Source organism: Egretta garzetta, unplaced genomic scaffold, assembly GCF_000687185.1.
Source record: "Egretta garzetta isolate BGI_Z169 unplaced genomic scaffold, ASM68718v1 scaffold828, whole genome shotgun sequence".
Classification (NCBI taxonomy): domain Eukaryota; kingdom Metazoa; phylum Chordata; class Aves; order Pelecaniformes; family Ardeidae; genus Egretta; species Egretta garzetta.
Window position 1 is genome coordinate 334,822 of NW_009260636.1, and position 17,176 is coordinate 351,997.

Consider the following 17,176-nt stretch of genomic DNA (forward strand, 5'->3'; position numbering starts at 1 on the left):
GGTTTCATCTTGCAACACTAGTAAGTCTACTTCCAGCCAGCATGACTGTAATGTGTAATCTCGAGAAGCTTCTGAAATGCAAGTTGACTGACCAGGACAGGATTCAGATGTGAGTTAAGGTTGAACACAGAAGGACTAAGTACGGGAAAGAAAATGAGGACTGAGCATGGAAAAAGAAAGCCCACGGTAGCTGTCAGGCATGATGCATGGACTGCGGCCCTTTCATGTGACAAGGAACTCCCAACAGGCAACATGAACATGAGTGTGTTGGAAATGGTTGTCACTTGATAGTGTTGGTATCACTCAGACTCAGGACTCAAGACTTGGAAAGGCTAAGAAATTTCTGTCGGTTTGTAGAGTCAGACACTGTGTACTTTATAGAAATGTTTATGTATAATCCCTGTGTAAACAGTGCTGGAGGTCAACTTCCAGTGGTCGTATTTCATGATAGAGAGAGGTGGAAAAGGAGAACCTGACTTTTGCAAATGTGGCCTCTTTCTTCGTAGAGTATTTTTTCATAGACAGTGAGGGAATGATGAGAATATAAAACTTATTAAGAACTCTGAACTTGTTCAAATACTTCAGCTCTCCTTAACAGGGAAGATTGAGTGACTAAACTAGGCTGCCCTTGCAAATTCTTATGTTACTACTTTTGCAGCTTGATAAATTTCATTGAAGAAGCCTTATTTACCAAATATATGGAGTGTAAATAACTGAAGAACATGTTGTTGCATAAATGATTGATCTTTTTAGGTAATATCTGTGAGTTTATCAACTTTGCCTAACCACTGGAAAAAAATCAGCTTGGCATAACTCTTAAATATGCTTGGTATGAAATTTGAGGAAAGGTGGTTTGTGGCTTCCAACAGTACTTTTTGAGGCAAGTAATTCAAATGCCTGTAGACACTTGCATGATTTTACTGTTGTGAGACTAAATTGGCCAGAGAAACATGTGTAATAGCTTGTAATTGTTTTTTTCTTCTCCTAATGTACACAAGTTCTGTGATGCTGCTCTTTCTGAGTAGGAATCCAACTTCTCAAGTCTCAATGCTGGGAAAAATGTGATAAAATGCTTGTATTCAGAAGGGAAGGCTTTGCAGAAGTGCTTTCAGCATCTCTATCTACAGTAGTAAGCTAGGCTGCTACAAATGTCAAAAGAAACTTCTTAGAGAGATGAGGAGTTATGAGCTCTTTAGTCTTTGTCTGAAACTCCTTTCTTTTTCCAGAAGATGACCACTGAAGGTGGTCCACTGCCTTTAATAATGGTAGCTATTTGTTTGGTGCGATGGGTGCAGCTCCAGAAAGCTGCAGGTAAGATGCTGCTGTGTTGATGATCTCAGGAGGTGAAGTTTGAGCTGGGAGGGTGCAGAACAAACCATAAGCAGAGTAGAAGGATGGCACTGTGATAGAGATAACTGGCACCTGATGGACAGTCAGCCTTTGAAATGAAATCTGTCTTTTTAAGAAGCAATGTGAGGTATTTGCACCCAGCAAGTGCTAGAAAATGCATGTAGGGATACCCTACCCGTTCTGATGTAGACAACCTGTGGTTTATTAGTGCTTTGTTGATCTGTGTTTGCAAGAAACTAGTTGCCATCAGTTAACCAGGGTGAAGGTTGCTAAAGCTGCTGGAACATCGGTGCAGTTTGCATGGACTTCCTAAGTTCTGCCATGTACACTAATGTTTTCTGGCCAAGTGAACATGTGGCTTTGGTAATCTTGAAGGGACATAAGATGATGCTTGGTCCCCCAGGGGCTGTGATCCAGATCCAGTCTTGTGAAACTTGACAGCAAGAAGGGATTATGCCAACTTCTTAGGAGATCTGATTTTCCTGGAGTAGAATAAACTGGCTTTCTGTCTCAGTTCAGTACCTATGTCACAGACTCCCTATTTGCATGCCCTGCTTGTAAGTTCCATTCCTGTGAATGTAGCAAATAAGGTGAAGTTTAATGTACATAGAGGAATTGTAGGATAACTGAGGAACATATAATTGATTCCCTATGAAGGAAGGTGGTGTTGTCTCCTGCATAATTTTGACATTCTGAATGGTGGTATCCATATTATCAATGTCCTATACACTGCCTATGGTATAAGGGACAACTGCACATTCTGTAGGGAATAGACTTTTTTTTTTTTTAATGGTTTCTGGAGTTAGAAAGGGAAGACAGAGGGCACTGTTAAGAATGGTGATCTATGAATGGAGTAGTTACGCTACAGTCACCAGCCAGAATAATTGAGTTTAGTCAAGGTGCTGCTCGAATCATTGCACCCTGTGGCTAGTCACTGGTGTAAAGATAACACAGTTGTGACTTTTACGGTTGTGTGAATCTGGCAGCACAATATCCAGTATCCTTTGCACCAAGTCCCTATCATGCTTGCCCTGCTGCTAGGTGCCAGCTGTTACATTGCAGGCGTTTTTAGACTGCTTTCCTCTTCATCTTGTCTTCTGCTTCCAAGCTCAGTTGCCACCCCGGGAAGCAGCTGTCTTTTTGTGGAAGTAAGGTGACGTGTTGCTGTCTTGGTACGGAGAACAAGGCGCAGCATTTCATCTGCCAGCCTGGGCAGCAGCACAATTTCCTACCTGCCCAGGCTGTACAGCTCATGCCACTTGTATGTCAAACTCATTCATACCAGGAGTGAAATTTGTTGCTTGCCACTGTGGTGATCCATCAGCAGGCAACGCACAATATGGCAGTGGTAGAATCCAAATGTGTTATTCAGAGGAAACTCCTGCGAGTGATGATGCGGTTACTCTGATCTGCCGCTTGGCCTGTGCTGTGTGTGGTTTGAGGAGTGACTGGTAGCAGTGTGCTGTGCTGCAGACGTGGAAAAGCTGCTGGTGGGTGCAGGATTTCAGGGTCACTGGGTGATTTCTGTCTGTGCTGAGCTTGAAGCTTCATCGGTTGCTCTGATGAACATGAGGCCCAGTGAGAATGAAGACAATTTTCCTGGTTGTTTCTTGTTTGACTTTTCTTGTTCCTTTTCCAAGCAGTTTAAAGTTGGGAAGGTGACAGCTAGTGTGTGACTCAAGAGACCCCTGCAGCCGCGTGGTTTTCCAGCATGTGTTACTTCTGGGCGATGCACTTTTTGGCACTCTCTGCCACCAAAGTCTGTGTGTTGCAGTAGGTCGTTGTAGCTGCTTTACCGTAGTGAACAACAGCTATGTAGAAAGGTGACAGACATCTGCGGGCTTCACAGTTCTGGCCTGGCTGAGGTCATTCAGTCAAGACTGGTGTGCTCGTGAGGACTGTTGGCGTCAGTGGGGCTGCTGATTTGCCCCTGTTCTTGGCAGCCCTGCCCATACTCCGGTACTGGTGCTAACTCACGGGCAGCCTGATCTCCCTCTGGGAGGGCACGACCTGCTACATGGTGGTGGGATACGTTTAACCATCTGAAACAGACAGAAGTGTGATTGCGTGCAGGATAAATGGGATCCTATTTTGCAGGAGTGAGGGAGGTAATTTCCATAGCAGTAACGTTATGGATGTGAGGACAGCTTTAGGGATCTTTATTCTCTGTACTTACCTTGGTAGTTCAGCATGGTGTTAACATTGGACTTCCTTCCTGGATTTGAGCAACAGTTACAAGGAAGCCAAGAGCTCAATTTGTTCGAATAATGAACATCTTTGTCTTTTTGTCCATGTCTCAGCTGGTAGCTTATTTTAAATAAAATTAATAGGTACTTAATTGCAGTACAGTATTCAATATTTCTGTAGGTCTTACCTGGCTCTAGCTGACCAAATCTGCTTAACTGATGGCTTGAGATATTTCTGACTTAATTCAGCAGATACTGCTTGTAGTCATCCTTTCATTTGAAGCTTTTGCTGAAATAGAAGGCACTTTCTCATGCTCTTCTGATGTTTTTCTTAAATTGACCATTTATTTGCAGATCAGGGTAAAATAAACACAATAGTTTAAAATCTCTTAGGTGGGAGAGCTGCTAGTGAGTAATGGCGAAATAGCACTTTTGTGAATGTGAATATTTATGGGATTTCAGTATTCTTGGAAGAAGGTGATAGTCTTAGCTCCTCATATAGATAAAGTGGGACCCTGAAAGGCAGCACTAGCATTTTGAGATGCATATCTTAACTTTGTCTTTTGAATGTATGATTGAGCAACTGTTAAATTGCTGTTGGTTAAACTTTGTCTCACTAATAAGTGTTCTGTGTCTTGCTGGACTGAGAGTATGACAACACTTTTGATCTTAATTTCTAGATTCTACAGACAATTTCAGTGGATGTTGTTTATTATTATGTGAAGGTTATTTTAAACTGTTGGTATTAGGATGCACATTGTGGCCTTTTCTTAAAATCCATTTTGAGATGTGAGTACAACTTGTAAGGAAAACATACATGCAAAGGCTTGCTCTGGCTTTTCATTCATGTTTGTTTGTAGTACTTGTATTGTAGCATAAAGTCCATGCTGATCTTGAAAGAGATAATAAAAGCCGTATGCTAACCACTGGAATTAATATGGGGAAGAGAAAGCTAATAGAAAAAAGTTGAATTAAGATCCCAATATTTTATGACCAGAAAGGTGGTACAGTAAGGCTAAATCCATTATATTCTAAGCCAAAGACTTGGCTTGTATGCTAAATTACCATAGATTTAATTTTGACTACAAGCTGAAATGCTGATGTGAGTGCTTGCAGTGCAGTTAGTAGGTAAAGCAGTTTTACTAGTTTGGAACAGTCTATCTCAGGTAATGAAATGAGGTTTGGGGTGTGTGGTGGTTAGTGTTTTTGTTTGGTTGGGTTTTTTTGGTTTTGTTTTTTTTTTGTTGGTTGTTGTGTTTTTGGCTTTTTTCCCTTTCCCTCTGTACTAGAGGATGTTATGTTGGACTAACTGATTTACACGTTGTCTGCAGGCTGGAATTAAAATCTCACTGTGGTCCTGGAAAGACCAAGTATTTTGACTAGATTGTTAGGGAATTGAACATGTTGCTTCCATTTCTTGACTAATGTTTTCTTTTAAAAAAAATTTCATTATCATGGAGGAATTTTGTAATTATTAATTTGATATTAGGTGAAAAGGGTGGAAACCATCTGTTTGGATGTCTACTAAGTTATTTGTTTAGATAAATATATTTTCATTGTTAGGTACACTTAAAGTAAGTTTGTATAATTGAATTGTTTTTTCTCTCCATTGAGTCTAATGGGAATATAGATAACCAGTTTGGATGTGGACCCCTGGATTTATAGACGTCTCAAGTTGCATGTGATAATTTGCACTCAGCATGTAGTTGTGAATTCATAGTATATTGTTGCTGATCAGTAATAATGTGTTACTAATTTTAGTGATCATAATGAAACCTGGTAACTTCTGTGAAAGGAAATGTCTGAGAGATTACTATCAGTATTTAGAAAAATAGTGCCTCTGAGGTTTCATAGCAATAGCAGTTAAATTCCTGTCTGCTGCCTCCATAAAGACAAACATTACTATCCTTATAAGCAAAAGGCTTCAAATGCCAAGTGATAGGAAGAGAGAGTAGAGAGGGAAATATGTCTGTCTGTAAGAGCTGATCTGAAAAACTTGACTTGGAGTTCTTCCAAAAAAACCCCCAAACCTTAAATGCAGTCTGATTGATTTGTCTTTTTATCCCTTAATTTTTTTTGACCAGAAAAATCCCCCACCCCAAATCCTCCCTAGTTCCATTGAGATTCCTTGCCCCCTCCCCTGTTATCCACCCCTACACCCTGCCCCCACTAGCCCCAGCTGATAGTATACAAACATTGAAATTGGTAAGATAAAAAAGGTTTTGGCATAGGTCTGAGAAGCTTCAAGTCTGTTGCCATGAACTAAAGGAAAATCCAGCCTTGACTGGAGTTGTGGCATGTTGGTATAATGGCGTAACAGTTTCAGATTGTGGGGTTGTTCTTTAAAAGAAGCGCTTGAAATAACCTAAAAATCCATTGGCTTTTGAGGTAAGGGAGGAGAGGACCTGAGTTCTCAGATGAAACCTCTTTTAGCCTATATTGGACTTGACTTTATCATATCTCTGATTTTTTTCAGCCCATAGGTTCATATTTTATTTTTATGTCCGTGGAGTCAAGGTTATAGCTTCAAGAGAGAGGGATTTTGAGAGAGGGATTTTAAAGAAAAGTATTATTGCAGAACCTGAGGTTTTTTCCTCCTTAACCCATAAGTTAAGTCATCAAGTCAACATGTGCTTACTACTGTCATATGAACGTTAAGTTCTGGTAACTGATTCTGTGACACGTGAGGTTGGGCAGCTTTTTGCCACAAATTATGTAGAGCAGGATTTTATGAAGTTAAATACTTTCAAAAGATACCTCTTTAGTTATGTTACTATATCTGATTTTCAAAATCTCTGAGTAAGCGTGCCGCTGAAGTTGTGCTTGGCTCTTCTTAAGGCTTTGCAGTAAGCAGACACGGGAAATGTTAGGCATGAAATGAGGTTTTACGTGCTGTGTTAATCATAAGGAGTACTAGTTGTGTATATAAAAAATTGTACCAGAAAGCTGGAATTGTGTTAGAGTACCCTGTTTAGGCACCTCTTGTAGGGACTATGGTGACAGATTCCTTGGACATCTTGTGAGTTCTTCTGTGAGTGATGAAACTTGTGGCTTGTATTGGACTCTAGAGAGGATGCAGAATATTTTTAAAGGTATTTAACTGGTGAGGGAATTCAGAAAACATTTGCATCCCACATGTGTAAAAGAATTTATAGTTTGTATCTGACTTCATTAAGCTAGCTTCTGATTTGATTTACGTTTATTTAAAGCAAACGGATTTGGGAAATAATCCTGTTAGTTCCTGGTAATGTTTTGCAAAGAGCTATTATGAGAAAAGAGTTATGGAGTGACTCAAAACTTGCACTGGACAGCTGTACAAATGTTAACATTAATTCCTAATATAATAAATAAAAATTATTTCTGTGAAGAAAAATTCGTTTTCTTACAAGTCAGCCACAGTTGAGATGCTGGACGCCAGAGTGAGTTCTCTAAGAAGATGCTGCCCATCTTTTATGTGAAAGTGAACTTTTTTGTGTTGCTAGGCTTACTGAGGGGATGGGCAAACGATTTTCTGATATTTTGACAGCCACAAAAAGTTACTGCATCTTTTCTCTAGGCTCACTTTTATTACCAAAACCTGCGATTTTCACAAAAGGTTGACGCGAAGCCTTCACAATTTCATTTTGTGAGTTAAAAATCAATATTAAAAATGTTTTTTGTGACACTCGCCCTCCTCTTTGTGTTGGCTGCAGTCAAAAGTGTGGCAGATTTAGCATGAGCAAGCTGAAGAAGATGCACAAGTAGAAGGACCTTGATGACATTTGCCTGACTGTCGGAGGATGGGAGCACGTACAGTGTCTTGAACTGCTGCCTAACAGCTGCCAAGCAGTGACTGGCTGAAGTGCTTGGGCCCGCTGCAGTCATGGCGTAATGAGGAGCCGTCGGTCATCTTGTGAACGTATGAGCTAATTTTCCCTCATGCATACGTCACGGAGGTTTAAGCTAACTTTCATTTTTCTAATCAAGATTGCCTAGTGCACACATGTCTTGTTGCCACAGTGATTCGAATTCTGTGAGCTATCCGGAATATACAAATTCATGTGCTGGTTTTCATTTAGGATGTCTTGAGCTGTAGAAATTTTCTGCTCCTGCAGGCTGGGGAAAGGGAGATCCTTACTACGTGTAGTGAGCCAGCTCTTGCGGGTCCTGGTGTACAACTCTGCTGTGACCCAGGGGTTTGGCCAGCCAGCTTGGTGGTGAAGGGGGACCAGCTTGTGAGTTATGCTGGTTCACAGCAAGGGCTCGGTAGCACAGTAATTCTCCAATACCGTCAGCATTGCATCCTGGGGAAAGAATACAAGGTTAAGGCAGACATGAAATAGGCCTTCTCAGCTGGTCAGATTGGACTGGGCGATTTCCTGAATGAGAGGCTGCACCTCCACTGTAGTTTCTAATGCCCTTTAGGAATTTTGATCAAATAATTCACCTTTTTTTTTTTTTTTTTTTTTTTTTTTGCACTTTGTTAGTTTTTTCAAGTTCTATTTCTTTCTTTCCATGTTTCTTAGAGAGATTGTTAAATGTTGATTTTATCAAAAAATTTCGGTTTTTTTTTTTTTTTTTTTTAATCCTTTTATATTTTTGGTGTGCAAAATATCTTGGGGCAAGGAATTGTGCAAGTTGATGGCGTATCATATGAGAAATACTCTTGTATTTTGAAACCTGGGCCGCTAGAGAATTCCATTGTTTCTCCCCAGTTTGTACTATGTAAGAATTGGAGAATCATCAGTTCCTGTTCATTTTCTGACACTTGTGATGCTGTAATCTTTGTAGCTCTCCCCATCAGCAAATTTCTTTTCTGAGGTAAAGACCTTTGACATATCTAATCTGTCCTTGAACAGAATCTGTGATGTAGTCCTAATTAGTCTTGTTACCCTTCTGTGCTTTTTAATTTCATTTCAGAAAGGGTATGTTAACTACAAGAACTCTGTGGTATTGAAGCTGAGCGCAGTCTGGTCTTATGTTGCAGTATCTTACTGGTTTTGCTCTGCTGCTTTCGTAATAATTCTTACTACTCTTTGCTTATTCAACAATTACATTTTTTGGAGGACTAAACATCTGGCTTATGATCTTTCCTAAATCATAATAATAGCTGAATTAATATTCATCATTATTTACAGTCAGGGTCATTCTCTTACCCTTCTTCCATGTGCTTTTCTCTGCTGTTTTTATCACAGAATTATTTCTTCTTTTGAGATCCTCTTGTATCTCTAAAAATCAGTTTAATTTAATCTACTCCAGAACATTTTGCATCAGCTGTAAACAGCCACTTAAATTATTTGCTTTTGAGAGCATATATGAGTGAAATAAAAATCACTGTTTCCAGCGGAGAACCCTGTGTAACTCCCCATTCTGCATCTGAGCATGCTGTTATTCTTGTGGATTTACCTGGTATGATTTACCTAGTTTCTCTATACCTGAATCCTACTTGCTGGCAGACTTGGCAGCACTACTATTCATTCCCGCTGAAGACTTTTCATAAAGCTGATACAAATTTATAGCTGTTCGTTCCAAATGTTTTCGGAATGTGGGCCATGCGGACTGGTGGACTGGACTTTTAAGGCTGCTGAGTGCTGGTGCAGAGCAACGGTGCTGGGTCAGTTGTCCAAAACGCTGTGGCTTTCGCTTTTGCGTTGAGCTTGACCATAGTGTAAGAAACACTGCGTAAAGCTTCATCATGAATACCTTTTTTTAGTCTTGCTGAAATTGATCCTCTAAGTATTCTGGTTTAGAGAGCATGTTGGTTCCTGAAATGCGTGCTGTGACTCTGCACTGTGTTTGTCTGCTGTTTCTGCTTTCATTTAACGTCTACAACCAAAAATACAGTGTGTGTTCATATGTTTCTAACTCACAGTAAGCATGTAATGATCAGGTCAATAGCGCAAAGGTATGATCGATTGATTTATATTTGATGCTTTCTACTTCTGAGCAGCAGGTGCTTGCCACATGGGATACAATTCCTTGTCTGTTCAAACACTGATTATTTGGTTATAAAACACGCACAGGTCCTACTCAAGTAACTCCAGTGTAAAAACCTTAGATTTGTGACTGATTTGCCAAAAAAATATGCTTATTTTACTTGTGAAAGTTATTTTCTTTTAATCTTGAAAATACATCTATTTTTTTCGTGAGATTTGACATATTTAACTTAAAGTCCTTGGATTTGGGTGATTAAAGGAAATATTTTTCCACTATTTCAGCCCTTTCCATACTTTCTTTAATATCTGATTTCTCTTCTAAATTCAATATGTATTTCTAAAGATACCTTTTAAACCAGAGATGTTCATGTTTGAAGACTGTTTAGTTCTCTGAGATTTAGCTGCCCTAAATGTAAATGATTCACTTGGAAATGGCGTGACTTGGTTAGTTAAAATTCTTCACATGCGTGCAGATGAGCTGCAAAGCAGAATTGCTTGAATTGCTTTCCACAAGGCACAGCTAGTGTTTCTTTAGAAAACTTTTGCTTATTTTCACTTATTACAGGTAGTATAATTCAGCTCGCTTGGTATCAGAGAGTGTTTAGGAGACCTGCTTTTCACTAGTGGCTGACAGTCATTGCAGGGTATTTTTAGAGGGAGCCTATAAAACAAGGGAATTACTGCCTTATATCTCTGCACTGAAACATTTTAGCATATTGTATAGGACCGTAGTCAGAGTTTGCAGTCGCTGTGGAGTCTGATGAATTGGGACATTTGCTTTAGAATAGTTATAGATGGAGAAAATGAGGCTTGCTTGCTTTTATTTGCTGAACTTCACAGGTTTGGGAGAGGCAAGTGATTTCTCTTATGACTGCTAGCAAGAGCATTGCGTATCTTTAGGAATAACTTCTGCCTTGCAATGATCAAACTTGTATTTTTCTGACAGTTTAAGAGTCGGAGTGTGGTTGCTCTCCTGGTACTTCGGTTACGTACTGTTGTAGAATACAGAATGCCATATTTCATTGCTGCAGTCTCAGGATATTTATGTTTGAAGAGGCTGGCATATTTTACAAAATTCTAAGTTTTAGGACAGGGCTTCTGGTAGCTGAATGTTTTAGCCACACAATTGTTAACAGTGGATTGGAGGCACAGTTCATTATTTCATTTCCTGATATTTCATAAGCTGTCTGCAATTGTTGTTTACCTCTGGTTTTTTTTGCCAGTAAGAGGTCGCTGTCATAACATTTCTTTTCCCCCTTCTTCCACCCTCATCTGTGGTGCAAATAGAATCGTCAAGTGCTCTGGAAAGAGCTGTGGAGTTCTCACATGATCAGCTACCTTAGCTCAGGTACGAGACAGCAAGAAATCTGATGGATTTGAGAGGATAGCTGGTACCTCTCATCTTATGAAGATGGTGCATCACAATTTCTAAGAATGCTGTCAGATAAATTTATGTTATCTTTACAGCTCTGACCTCTTTAGTCTTACACAGAGAGTTTAAGGTTGCCATTTCTGCTGTATTTTCAAAGTATGATCTCAGTATTATTTTCACTGCTGGGAGGTGAGTTTTCTACAGCTGATATGCTTGTTTCAGTAGTCTTTTTCTTACATATCCAACACTATTTCTCTGCAACAAGGAAAACCCCCTTAATTCACACTCTAAATGATAGTAATAACAGCAAAATGTATTTACTGCCTCATCAAATGAACTCATGCTTCACCTTTATGTGTATTTTGATGTCTTAGAATGCTTACTTGTAGTATTGTATTATTAGATCTTAATTGGGTAATGAAAGGGTAAATGGGTTGGAAACCCATGTGGTGAATAATGTGGTTAGTCATACCGTATTGCGTAAGCAGGACTGTTAACGTTTTAGTGAGAATGCTCATATGGTTACATGCCTTCATTTGCTTCAGTGTGACAGTGCTGGATTTAATTAGATTTTATGGGATCTAAACTTACAGAAAGGCTCAAAGTTCTGTATTCAAAATCTGACACGTGGGTTGACCTTTTTTTCCTTAGAAGATAAGGGTACTTTGTGTTCTTGTGCTGGTGAATAATTGCAGAGAAGCTGTTGCAAGGCAATTGCAGCAAGTTTTGGCTAACCTTTACAGTAGGCTTGGAGAGATAGGGTATTACGTGGTTTTGTACTGTGTAAGCGAGAGAGGAGGGGAGACCATTCGTTTAGCAGCAATGCTTAATAAGGATTTTTCAGAGAAGTAAAACTCCATTCTGGCTGCTTCATAATAGACAGACAGACTATTTACCTTCGTGGCAATCAACTTGCTTTCCTAGCTTGCCTCTTTCTTAGAAATGAAACGTACTTACCTTGTCACCTTAAATTCAGAGATTCAAACGGTGCGTTAGAAAGCAAAATAGATATAAGTGGTTTGAACCACTTCTTTGTATTTGTGCTTGCACTTCAGGTAAGCCTGCCAAAACCAAACCTCGTCCCAAGAAAATGGCTGGAAACAAGCATACTTCCTTGCTGATGTCCTAGTGTCCCGGTTATAGCCAAGATTTACAATAATGTTGAAGTGTCAGTAGTGAACTGAGTTTTATAGGGAAAAGCAATGTGGAATACTCTTCTGGAATATGGAAGTGTGGGGAGTTTGCACATCTTGGTGTGGACCCTTGCGGATTTTGTAATAAATTCAAGTTTTGATAATGCTAAAAAGATAGCTGATAGACATGAGCCTTTGGACAGGTGTGACCAAGTTGTACTTGCACAAGAACTCAAAGCCGTGGAGTTTTCTGAGGATACAGATCTTCGAGTTTTCTGAGGATACAGACCTTCACAGCCCTGCCGAGGAATGTTTCTGGAGTGTTTTCCTAGTAAGTAGGTTAGGCAAATACTTTTTTTTTTTTTTTTTTTTTTTAAATGAGATTAAGGCAATTTGAATGTCCTCTTGGGTCTCAAGTATCAGGTAACTTTGGCAAGAAAAACTCATCCTTATTCAGAATGCTTTGATGTCAAGAATGCCTGGTATTTCTTAGGCAAAAAAACATATTCAAGATGGATGAACCTGTTGCTCTGGGTTTGGGGCTCTGTTTGGCTTGGTCCTTTTTTATTAGTAATATTAGGTGCCTTTTACTGGGAAAGAGCATGTAGGAGCTGATAGTTGTGCAGCTGCTCCTACCTCACCTGTGTGTGGCCAGCAGGCAACAGAGGTATGAATGAGATTTAAAAAAAAAAAAAAAAAAAAAAAAAGAAAAATATAATTGCTTAGCCTGATTGTAACATTTTAATTGAATTAGTTTTATATGGAGCCTTGTAAATTTTAAAATGGAACCTATAACACATTGTTCTTAAACCTAGACTTCCCCGCTGTTTGAAATGCATACCTCTAGGATTTTTACTGGTGTGTCAGTTTGGCCTACTCCTGATGGTTTACGCTTTCAGGAGTCCTTGTGCTCCAAAGCAGGAGGATGAACCTGGGGGGGGAGGTCGTTCCCTCCTGTGCCCTGGCTACTCTGTATTGGTTGCAGGCTTCAGAGAGTACTTTGCCCTTATTTGACCCATGACTTTTTTTTTTTTTTTCCTGAATTGGTGAAGTAAATAGAAAACAGTATTCAATTCTGAGAGAAAACAGAAAGTAATCCCAAACCCTCTGAATGGTTTGCAAAAACTGGCTGGAGACATAAAATCAGTTTTCATCCTTTTCCACTGCAAACAGAAGAGATGCCATATTATTGAATGCAGATTAAATAACCTTTGTGAAGGCTAGAGTTCAGAAAGAAGATAAAAATGGGTTTGTGCTGTTTTTTTGTCCTCAGTGTTGAAACTGTAAGTGGTTGCTTAGGAGTATGAAATTTGTAGTACCCCTAGCCTAACATGTAACCACTTAAATTTATGAACACAATTCAGGTACCGGTACTGTCCTTCTGCCCTGCAGATTCTGTAGTTTGGATCACCTTGTAGCAGCAACTGCTATGCAAGAAACATGTATGCCTAGTGTAAATGAACTGCTTATCTGAAGGTATGGGTACGTGTGTAAACTCCTGCGAGGCAAGCTAAGCTCCAAATTTGCATCATCATCAGCTCCCACCTGATCTAACGTCAGTTAATGTGAAAGCTTACCCATCTCTTGCTGAAGGATAAATGGCTGGCTTGTGCTCACTGAAGGGTAAAAGTGAACACATTCTTACAGCAGAGCAGCTAACAAGACATGAATTAACATGCTAGTTTATCTTGCAGTAATTTGTTCTGGAGCCACAACCTGATGATGCATAAGGCAATGAAGCCAGGAGTGCTTCAACATGCACTTTTCCCTGTGACAACGTTGTTTCTGTCTCTGCCGCCCCTGAGTTGTCAGTGAACTGATACGGGTTAAAATGATACCATTTCAGCTGGTCAGAAGAATATGGTGCCAAAGCTCTCCTTCAGTTGGCTTTAGAGCTGTGTTTTCAAACTATCCAAAATATATCAATTGGCATAAAAATAAATGACAACGTAAATTTATAAACTCACTGTGTGAATAACTTCTGTCTTTTCCATGCCCTTTGTAGATGCTGGTTTGGTGGTTTGGGAACTGGTCTAATGTTTAGCCTAATGTTGTAATCTCTTGGACTGCAGAAGTGGTGGAGGTGTTTTGGTTTGTGGGGTTTTATTTTTGTTTTTGTTTTTCTCCAATGGGAATGACCATTCAGATGTCCAGCTGTCTGCAGTTAGCCTTCTTGTAGAGATAACCTTGAAATATAACAGAACCCAAAGCGGCCCCGTTTCTTCTTTTCTCCAGAAGATCTCTGTGCTTCCAGCCTTTGCTACCTGTTTGTCTGTGATACAACACTACATTTTGTGAATTAATTAGATTGAGTTTCTCATCTTGGCTTTTCACCAGGTTTATCTTCAAATACTGCTTCTCCATTGTCCTGTCTCCAGGCCCAAGCTGAATTTGGGGTTGTAAAAGTGAAAAGGAAATAGCGTCTTTGGCGGTTTGGTTTGTTTCTTCTTCGCAGTCTTTAAAATACTTCTAATTACAAGTCAAAAATCAGTTGCTAAATATAGAAAAATTGGGGACCGAAAACTTTCAGCCTACGTAATCCCAAGACAGTATACAACTTTTTACAGCATCAGTGATGCTCTCAGTTTTAGTAAAAAATACCCCGCTAGCTTGTTGCAGCCTAGGTTGGTGTCTCTCGTGTCAGCAGGCATGCTACGCTTGTATGGAAACGTGAAGTGCACTGCAAAGAATTCAAGTAGAAAACACTCACTCATTTTTCTCTGGAGCTCCTGTGCAGGGATTTTGAGCTCCAGACAAAATTAGTAGAAATTTCAGCACTTAATTGCAGCAATTCGTGTGCTTCTCTCCTGAATCTTCAAATATGCAACCTGGGTGAATTTTTTACTTAACGCTTTCCCATCAGATGGCAATTCTAGTTATATTGGGCTGACATGCATGTTACCAGCAAATTAGGTGTTAGGCAAAATAGGGCAAACTGTTTTGCAACCTACTCAAAAGTCTGACAGCTCAGAAGATCCAAGTGTGGCAGTTGGAGAAGGCTCTCTGGTTGCCTGACCAGAAATTAATCTTGCTATTTGTTGGCATTTCTATTAAATAGAATAAGATATTTTTAAACTGCTTGTTGCCAACATGACCTCAAAATTAGAACATGTAGGAAAATAGGTTTGGTTTTCAGTGAAAAGGAAATACTTTTGGGCAAAATGCCACTTAGACTTCTTACAGGAAGTGTAGTTGAGGAACTCTTATTGTCATCCCCCCTCCCATGGGTTGAGATTCCTGGTTGGAATAAATACCCGATAAGGTACCAGTCTCGTGGCAAAAGCAGTGCTTCTTGGGAGAAGCCCAAGGAAATGCTCTCATAAGCAAATGTTACGATAAGGCAATTAGCCTGCGATTTCACAAGTGGTAATGTGGCTGTGTGCTATTCTTAGTTCTTGTTTTGTTACTTACTGAAGCTTTTGAGATTCAGAGTTACCTTGAAAAGTTTTCCACAGGTTGTATTTACATGTTTGTAGATTTGAAATTTCTACAAAGCGTTTTTTAATCTGTTATACTCAGAATACTGGCAGATGAGCCTTACTGCATTGGTTTGTATCAGTTTAAGAGTCTGTTGCCCTTTTTGGCAGAACTATGCCCATTTCTCAGTCCCCCGAGTGCAAGGTTGGGCAGCTGGGCTTTAAGCTATGTGCAGACCAGACTCCTGAGCTTTGTGCTCCTGAGCTTTGCACCGAAGGAGCTGGAACAGTGGTTCTGCTCATCGTGCTGTGGCACTGCCAGTCTTCAGCAGGGACAAGAGCGTGGGTGTCTGTCCTCGTGAGCCGACTTGCTGCGGCACAGATCACCTGCCCGAGGTGATCGAATGGCTCCCTTGAAATTCTGGTTCTTTTAGACTCGGTGATGTACAGACTCCTCTGCCTGCAGTTTGTAAAGCAAAATACATAACTAATACTGCTCTAACACATCTCTAAGTCTTAATGGAGAATAGAAGCCTCGCACCTTCTCTTAAAACTTCCAGAATTGCCTTTGCACATTCAAAGATTTTTAAATGGCTTTTAGCTTGTAAAATAAAGAAACTGCTTGTAGAGGAGCTGCTTTGGCTTGTTTAAGAAATGTGCATGTTTTTTATTTTGCACACATGTTCTAATCTCTAAATCCTATCAAGTAAACTCAAGAAAACATTTCATGTTACTAGTTATGTCAGGCATTTTGCAGCTGTGAAGGAATGATGCTAACACTGCTTTATAACTAGGTAATGACGAGTGAGAATCCGGGAGGAACTTCCTATCCCTGCTCTTAGACTGTTTGTTAGAGCTCGTGGCTATTCTAGGTATGTGCTCCCTCCCAGGGACAGTCATCTAGCCTTTGCCGTACATCCAAACCCTTCACTTAATTTGCAAGAGAGATTTGGAGTTCTTAGAGTGCCTCACCTTACTGCTTTCAGATGCTCATCAAGCAGCTTTGGGCACAGGTGTTTGCTGCAAAAGTGGAGTTTGGTCTGGTTGTTTGCTAATGTAGAAATACTTCAGGAATTATCCCTTATGCTGAAAGAATGCCCCGCAATGCTACAAGACCAGGCAGCATCACATTAATTCATCACTGAACTCGTGCACGAGCAGCATGCTTATTTGCACTTCAACAAGTATTAGCATCACCACACATAAATTTCCCAGTTCTAGTGAGTGACGTAGTGGTGTTTTATTTATCCACGGGTGTATCTTTAAGTTATTACTTATTTTACAGTATTGCTTTTAATAGATTATGGAAAGATGGAAGATTCTAGCAAAACAAGCCAACGCCATGCCCATAAGATGCAGCGGGAACTGACTTGCCTAATGGCTTACAGCTTGAGGAGGAGAGTGACAATTGCTGAAGGAGGGTTTGGGGAGCCAGTGCCAAATCTCACACCTTTTTGTTACTTGGACTGGCTAAAGTGTGTCATGAGATATAAGCCAATTTAGTATTTTTAATTTGGCTGATCAGAAATAGTAGTGGGCAGTGATTTTCTGCAATGCTTTTGATTTCTGACTTTTGTTCAGCTGTGAAATTGTTGCATTTTGAATTTAAACTTCTTAAATGCCAGATACCGCAAACATGAATGTGTTGATTTTTCTCACCTATGTCAAATAGTTTTAACTGGAAAACACTAGATCTTTTCAGGGTTTAAAAGTGTTAAAGTGCTTTTAAAGCTGCTTTCATTCAAAGGCTGCCTATTGACACCCATAAACATCTATTTTCTGTAGCTTAGTTAATCTAATGGGA

General features: G+C 39.8%; 1 protein-coding gene across 6 annotated transcripts in view; it reads left to right on the forward strand.

The window, feature by feature from the left end:
- The window catches only part of NUMB (NUMB endocytic adaptor protein), an 89,538-nt gene that overhangs the window by 33,900 nt on the left and 38,462 nt on the right, over positions 1–17,176 (forward strand). The window contains exons 1-2 of one of the 6 annotated variants that reach the window (XM_035900959.1): positions 10,782–10,799; positions 10,919–11,012. The exons of 4 other annotated variants lie outside the window; for them this stretch is intronic. The gene's annotated coding sequence lies outside the window, so the exon portion shown is untranslated. Of the gene's footprint in view, positions 1–10,715; positions 10,800–10,918; positions 11,013–17,176 lie in introns of those variants that run through there. One more of the 6 variants, XM_035900958.1, reaches the window with a different exon arrangement.